The following is a 7,771-nucleotide window of genomic DNA, read 5'->3' on the forward strand; positions in this document are numbered from 1 at the left end:
CTCGGGGATCTACCACAAAGATAAGCTTAGTGAAGTGATCAGGAAACTGTAAAGCTTTCATCATTTCCTCTAGAAAGTCCCATTCAGCAATGTCATATGCTTTCATAGATCTAGCTTGATAAGACAACTAGGTGGGGCAGCTTTCCTATTATACTTCCTCATTAGATCTTGACAAACCATAATGTTATGCATAATGTATCTACTATGCACAAAGGCACTTTGATTCTCAGCTATTATCTTAGGGAGCACTTTTTTCAATATCTCACACAAAACCTTTACTATACATTTATAAACCACATTGCAGCAAGCAATTGGTCTAAATTCCTTGACATTCACAGGACAATTAGTCTTAGGAATCAAGGTTATGGAGGTGGTGTTAATTTCATTCAAAATCTTCCCTGTCCTTAAGAAATTAAGAATAGCTTCACTAATGTCAGAACCCACAATGTCCCAGCATTCTTTGAAAAAGTTACTCCCAAATCCATCTGGGCCCGGGGCTTTATTCTCATCAATGCCAAAAATAGCTGATTTCACCTCCTCTTTATTGAAAGGAGCTGACAGCATAGCCTACAACTCTTCATTAACCAAAGGACCTTGCTTAACAATGTGTTCATTGACTGTCTTCTTAGTTGTAGCTGCAGTACCCAGCAAGAACCCATAATACTTAAGAAAAGCTTTAGGAATATCCTCATAATTTTCCCCATCCATGTTTTGAATAGTATAAATTATGTTCTAAATCTGCCTTCTCTTCAAGGATCTGTGAAACATCATATTGTTCTGATCCCCTACTGTTATCTAGTCAGCCTTTTCTTTCTGTTTCAGGTAAGAATTATAGTCATCTTAAGCTGTAACCATAATTTCCCTGGCTGCCATCTCCTTTTCCTTTAACTCTATATTCTTTGGATCTCTGTGAAGCTCTAACTGAAATTTATCTAACTCATCTTTTTCCACATTGTATTGTATTGTATTTCAACATTCATAAAACCATGATTATTATTATCAACAGGCATTTTCTTTACCTATTTAAGCTTTTGGACCACATTGTACATCAATGTACCCTTAATTTCATTATTCCAGATCTGCTTCGCATTATCCTTGAAATCAGGTTTCCTACTCCACAGATTAAAGTATCTGAAAGGTTTTTCACCTTCCCTTTGATCTGGAAAGACAGAGACCACTCCTGGACAATGATCAAAATCACCCTCATTATGATAATACATCTCAGCATGCTTAAATAGATTAGTTCACTTATCATTCACCAAACCCTATCTATCTTAGAGAAAACCCTTGCTACCCCTTCTTGCTTGTTATTCCATGTGAAATGATTGCCCCCATATTTCATATCATATAGTTTACAGTCATCAACACAATTTCTAAAATCTTCAATCTCATCCATAGTTACAGCAGTACCAATTCTCTCATCAACCTCCAGAATACATTTGAAACCACCTGGAGCAATCCATGCCCCATCAATCTTGCTACTCAGAATTCTAAGATCATTCCACCACCTCCCTTTCAACCTTAGTGTTAAAAGCATAGATGAAGGTGCAGTGAAACCTTCACTCATTCCTCTAGGCTTCACAATACAGTGAATCATCTGACTAATACACATTATTATGTCCACATCAAAAGATTGGGATTTCCAAGCAACCACTATCCTTCCTTTATTCACAGAACTATTATTACAAGTGAAATTCTAGCCATCAAAAACCCCTAAATAAAGGTTTCCCATGTTCTAAGATTTCACCTTAGTTTTCAAGAGCCCAACTAGACCACAATTTTGAGCAACCAGAAATTGCTTAATCTTTTTGTGCTTGCTGGTCAGGTTGGCTCCCCTTACATTCCAGGATAGTATTCTATCCATTGTTGTCAAAGGTCTTTCCAACCTCTACAGCTGTAATTCTCCCTACATCAACTTCCTATAATAACACCAGGCTGTCCTGCACAATTCCACCACCACAGTTCTACAGAGCAGCAAAAGGATTACTAATTGCTACTTTAGTGACTGGTTCAGGTAATTTCCTTGAAGACTTTTTCACTTCTTGGAATTTATTCTCTTTTTCCTGTTCTTGTACTGTAGTTTGGACTGGCTCTAGAACTGGTTTATCCACCTTTAGCTTTGGGTCTGCAGGCTTCTTATTATCCTTAGAAACCCACATCCTCGTCTTCTTGCCTCTACATGCCTCACCTGTATGCCCCAGCTTCTTACATAAAGAGCATAAGACTGGTCTCCATTTATATTTCAGATTGACCGCCGCTTTGCAATCCTTCTCATTCACAAAGCTCACACTTCTGGTAGTGGTTGATCCACCCCCACCTCTAGCATAACCCTAGCATATTGCAGCTTCTCTCTCTTAGCAGTGGCTTGATCCATTTTCACCCAAAATCCCCACATTACCAGCAATCTTACTTAATGATTTCTCTCCCCACTATTTCAAGTTCAAGTTCTGCACCTGAACCCAAACTGGGATTATCTTGAATTCCTCCTGTGAAATTGTCATGTCTGGATTCCAAGGTTTCAAGAATACTGGTTCATTATCAAAGAAAATTCTAGGTCCAAGCAGAGCCTTGTCCTGTTCTCCATATTTACAAACCTAACAATGAAAATACCCTTGTCCTTCATAGCTACTTTATCAATCCCCAAATTCCTCCAGATTCGTTTGAAAAACCCTTTATTCACATAAATTGGAGGATTTGCCCCACAAATATAGCAAACAATCGATGAATTCCAAAAATCAATTTCTTCTTGAATATCATCCATATAAATTTTAATGCCATCAACATTTGGATTAATAACACCAGCATTTTCCTTAGCAATTTTATCATCATTCAATTCAACTACATCATCAAAATTACTTTGCAAATTCCTAGATGAAGATTTCGCATGGAAAACAGATGGTTGAAAATCTGGGTTACCTTGCATGTTCGATTTGATATTCGAGCTAGCTTTTATTGCACTAACCCAGTCCGAAAATGTCTGTCTAACCCTTTCTCGTTGCTCCAATTACTCCATTGATGCTTCTGGTGATATAATTTGTTCCTCCATGTTCGATATCTGGGTTTGTACTTCCATCCTCCATTGATGCGCAATTACTGCCTTTCTCCTTGTTCTTCTTCACATTCTTGTGTTTTTGTGTATATTTTTGTTTATTCTGAACAATTTCCGAGGAAGATTGAGTGTGTGTGCCCACTTCCATGGCGGCTCGAGCTCACGCGCTTGAGCAAGGAACACGCGCTCTTTCTCTCTCTTGGTTAAAATTTGTTTAACATTTTTTTTGTGTCACACTTGGAGAAACGTAAATCTGTTCATCTCCCAATTTTCCTCCTTGCCTTTAGCAACACTCTTTTTTTAGGCATGACATGAGTCTTGAATTCAACTTTTGAACCCAGACGATCTATAGCTGGGATTACCTTGTCACCTAAACAATCTTTAATATTAGTCTTCTCTGCACTTGTACTCTGAGTTTTATTTTTGTCTTTTTGGGATCTACTAAGAAAACCATTCCTTCACTTCCCTAGACAAAGGGGAATTAATCCTATTGGAGACAACTTCCCATAAGGGACGAGCATACCAATAATCATCAAAACGCTCAATGTCGTGGGACACAGGATGCTCATAGGGTCTACGAAGGTCCCAGAAGTGATAGTTTATGCAAGATCGTATTATCTTTTTACCCTGCAAGGGAAATAAAAGGTCATCTTTTATAAGCTTGGAAATACATCATGCAGGTCGAGCATTGGTCCCAACCATCTTCTCAATTTTCTACCAAGGGATGACCCACTTGACAGAGAAGTGTTGAGCTTCAAATATTTTACTCCACTGCCACCGACCTATCTTCAAAGAAAAAGCGCATCTTTCTTCTTTCAAGACAATTTGGAGTTTATTTTTCAATATTGTTAGGAGGATTTATTAATCCAAGTCTCTCCATTAGCCAAACCTGCATGAATAAAATAGAATTGTTATTACTTTTACAAAATTGTATTTTTAATTTCCATAATTAAAAGTATTAATTTTCAACCTGTAATAAATTTGGAGATCCTCGAAGAGGAACTTTGGGATCTTTCTTCAATTCATCTAAGCTAAGCATTGTCTCACCAACAGTTAATGCCATGGGATTTCTCCCGGCATCTATTTGCTCCATGACACATGCTAAATAGCTTGACCCGTATGCATACTACCATTAGTAAGTAAATATTGGCTAACCATGCAAAAAAGGAAGGAACTTCTTCTTATAAACATGGAAAGACTCCGACTTTATTTGGTATATTAAAATAAAAAGATACAAACTTTTTAAGATCAACCTCGGTACCATTAACTATGGTTTTAAAATCATTGCCCTTAAGGTTTGAAAAATTGCTCAAAATCTTTATAGTAGTATTCACATATCATGGGAATTACCTCAAAATCTAAGGAAGGAAAACCAAGAATTGCACCAAATTCGTCCAACAAAGGGCTAATCTTATCATCGACAAATCTAAAGGAATGGGTATTGGAATCCAATGATCTAAGGTGACATGAATAAAGTCAATATTGAGATCTACCCCTTTAATGCCAAATAAACCCCCCATGTGGAAAAAGTCAAGCTCTTTTCTCTCCTTAGCAGTCAAAGACCAACACCACTCATGTTGTATCACAAAAATTCCTAGGCATTCCTACTTGATCAGGAATCAAAAATCTAAATTGCTATTTGCTCGAATTATGCTAAAATCAGAATATTTGGGGGCTTTTTATAAACAAATCGACGTAAAACCGAATTCTACTCGAATTTGAGATCATCGCGCCGCGATAAAAATTTGATGCCACGTCATGTTGGAATGTGTTAATTTGATGTTGACTCGAATTTGTACTTCGATTTTCGAGGGAATTTAAAATTTTAAAAAAATTTATCCATAAATTATTTTAAGTTTATGCTTATTTTAGTTAACTCCATTTCATTTTTCTTTTTAGAGGAGAAACTCAGATACCCTCCAATGATGATAAAAATGACGGAAATTTTCGCGCAAATTTGTCACAAATTCACACACTCACATGCACATAATAAAATGTAAAAATAAAATGCAAAGAATAAAATTTACATAGTAAGTCTAATATGTATATATACATCATGTCTAACCCAGTCATATACATCATGTCTAATCGAGTTATAGATCCGCATAAAAAAAGCAAAGTCTACCTAGTTAAAAAATGCATAAATAAATCAATATAGGTACAAAGGCTATGGCGCTGGAGGACGGATACCCAGAGCATCATAAAACTGCAACATACGTGGGGTCACTCCTTGGGCCATCTTCAACACCCCTGGTCATCGGAAACGAGAGTGTAGGGCCAGCCCATCCCGTTTGACCTTGCTGCTGCTCCTCATACTGCAGCTGTCGCGAAGACGAGCCCACCTTGTACGTTCATCCGACCCTAAAAGGAACCAACGTCGGACTAACCCCGACCAGGTGGCCTCACTGCCAACCCCTCAGAAGAAGAGCCAAAATCATCCAGTACTACGGTATGATCTGACGCTTCTCTCCCATTCTCATCTCGACCGAGGTGTGACGACGCCTCGATTCAGCTTTCTCCCTCAAGCCCTCTGGCCTCAAGCGAGTACGTGACGGAGGGGCGGGCTGAAATAAAACAATAAAGTGAGTCAAAATATAAAGTGGCAAATAAACAAAAACAATGAAAGTCAAGAAACACACCGTTACAACGTCGCCATCGCAACAACATGAGGTTGGGTGACTCAACCTCACCATTTGTTACCGGAAAGCGTCCATAGCTGTCGCCATTCTTGTCATCACCTCACTTGAGAACTGCAAAAAGTAATGAATTCAGAAGTAATCAAGATATACATACTGACAATTACCAGAGATAACTCAACCAGTTTTGACATCGAGGGATCGACCTTGAAATTAGACGCCACTCCTCAAGGGCAGGAGGCTCCATCTCCTTAATCGGACCGTATGTCCCCTAGTACACAATGGACATACGTGGAGGCACGAACTCCGCAGCTGCTGCAGCCTGCGAAAAGTAAACTCCAACAATTTAATATCGTTGGGGGCTACTAAGAAGACAAATAAAAAAAACCTCCTCCTCCGTAATGCAAGGTGACCGAGCCAACCGTGGTAGAAGCCACTCTGCATAAGATCGACCGGATGGCTAAAGCTTCGCCAAATCCGCACCGATCAGCTCCGAGTCCATGTGTGCTCAGATACGCGTCTGGTCCATCATATGTCGTGGAGGACGGGATAGAACGACGAAAACCTCTAAGGAGTGCTGAACCACACCTCTCTCGCCCAAGCACACCACAACATCGTAGGTCCCCCAAAAATAACGCCTCTGGGCGGTGTATTAGTAAGCCAGTGTAGAATCGTCAATCCCACCCATGGACGGTAGGAGACATCGGGACTCGTAAAAGGGACAAAATAAGTCAAGAAATCCTACAAAGAGGTCAAAAGAAAATAATAAACGATATAGAGAGATTATCCTAACCGCGAGAAGCGCCTCTTTCACGTGTGCGGTGGCAACCACGCCAGGATAGCGACCTCCCCAACTGGAAGCAATGGGGAGCCCCCTAGGTAGAGATCGTGCCGGTGCCAAGGACGGGAAATACTCGTAGAACTAGACCTGTTAGAATAGTCCAAGAGTCAGCAAAAGCCGACGCACAAGGAACCTAATTCTACTGAAGAATACAGAGAATACCTCTACGATCTTTCAGAAGCTAGAAAGAGTGACCTCCTCCTCAAAGCTCCGGTGACGACAGGCGAGTCGCAGCCCAAGTAGAAAGTCAGCATAGGCCAAACTAGCCCAATCAAAAGTCCAAATTATAATGTTATTATAATGCCAAACATGTATAATCAAATAAAAAACATACAAAATATAGTAAAAAAACAAAATCAAAGTTAAAACTATACAATAAAAAAAAAAACTAAACAAGCAACTATTCAATCTATGAAATAATCAATCGACAAAATTAACAACATAATCGTGCATGAAACAATAAGATACTCAAATTCATTAATTAAATACATTAATAAACTTCATTGAATCAAAAAGGAAAAAATTATTCAATAAAATGCACTAAGTTATTCAATCAAAAATCAAACTGAAGAATTAAAATAAACTTACATTCATTCATAAAGGTAGGAAAATTCTAGATGAAAAATCAGAGCAAGTTCCATTGTTATGCATAATCGAAGGAATCGAAATCTTGATTTATAGTAGTATAAAAAAGAAAGGGAAAATTTGAATTCATTCAAAAAGAATTGAAACTTAAAAATCGAATTCGGAACAATGAAGAAAAAAAATATGGTAAAATTGAGAAGAGAGAGAAATTCTGAATTAAATGGAAAGTAATTAAATGCTTCAATTGGAAACAAATTAAATAACATATATTACTCAGTTATGAGAACAAATTGCGAAAGAAAGTAAAATTTAGGAACTAAGAAGAAAGATGTCGTTTAGAGGAAGAAGGAAAATACAGCTGGGCTATCCACAAAGCAAAATGATGCCGTTTTGTAGCAACCTCAGCAAAAAATTTGCGTTTTTAATTGATTTTTTTTTCCTCGGCCTGCAAATGGCACGAAAAGCCCGATCATTTGGGCGGGTTTGGGCAAAAAAAAAAAAAAAAAAAAAAAAAAAAAAAAAAAAAACGCTCCAAGCTTGGCCTGGCTCGAGAAGTGAGCTGATTTTTTTTGGCCTCAGCCCTACTTAATCTAATTATCAATAGAAACAAAATTTTTAAAACATAATAAAAAAAAAAAAAAAAAAACCCTAATTTCATCA

General features: G+C 38.0%; 1 long non-coding RNA gene across 1 annotated transcript; it reads right to left on the minus strand.

The window, feature by feature from the left end:
• Window positions 1-5,546: 5,546 nt before the first annotated feature.
• Window positions 5,547-6,156, minus strand: LOC110731782. The gene is made up of 4 exons (XR_002513353.1): window positions 6,108-6,156; window positions 5,892-6,007; window positions 5,689-5,799; window positions 5,547-5,613 (listed from the first exon to the last, which is right to left on the minus strand). It is a non-coding gene; the product is annotated as an uncharacterized LOC110731782 (long non-coding RNA).
• Between the last annotated feature and the right edge of the window lie 1,615 nt (window positions 6,157-7,771).

This window comes from Chenopodium quinoa, unplaced genomic scaffold (assembly GCF_001683475.1).
Source record: "Chenopodium quinoa cultivar QQ74 unplaced genomic scaffold, ASM168347v1, whole genome shotgun sequence".
Classification (NCBI taxonomy): domain Eukaryota; kingdom Viridiplantae; phylum Streptophyta; class Magnoliopsida; order Caryophyllales; family Amaranthaceae; genus Chenopodium; species Chenopodium quinoa.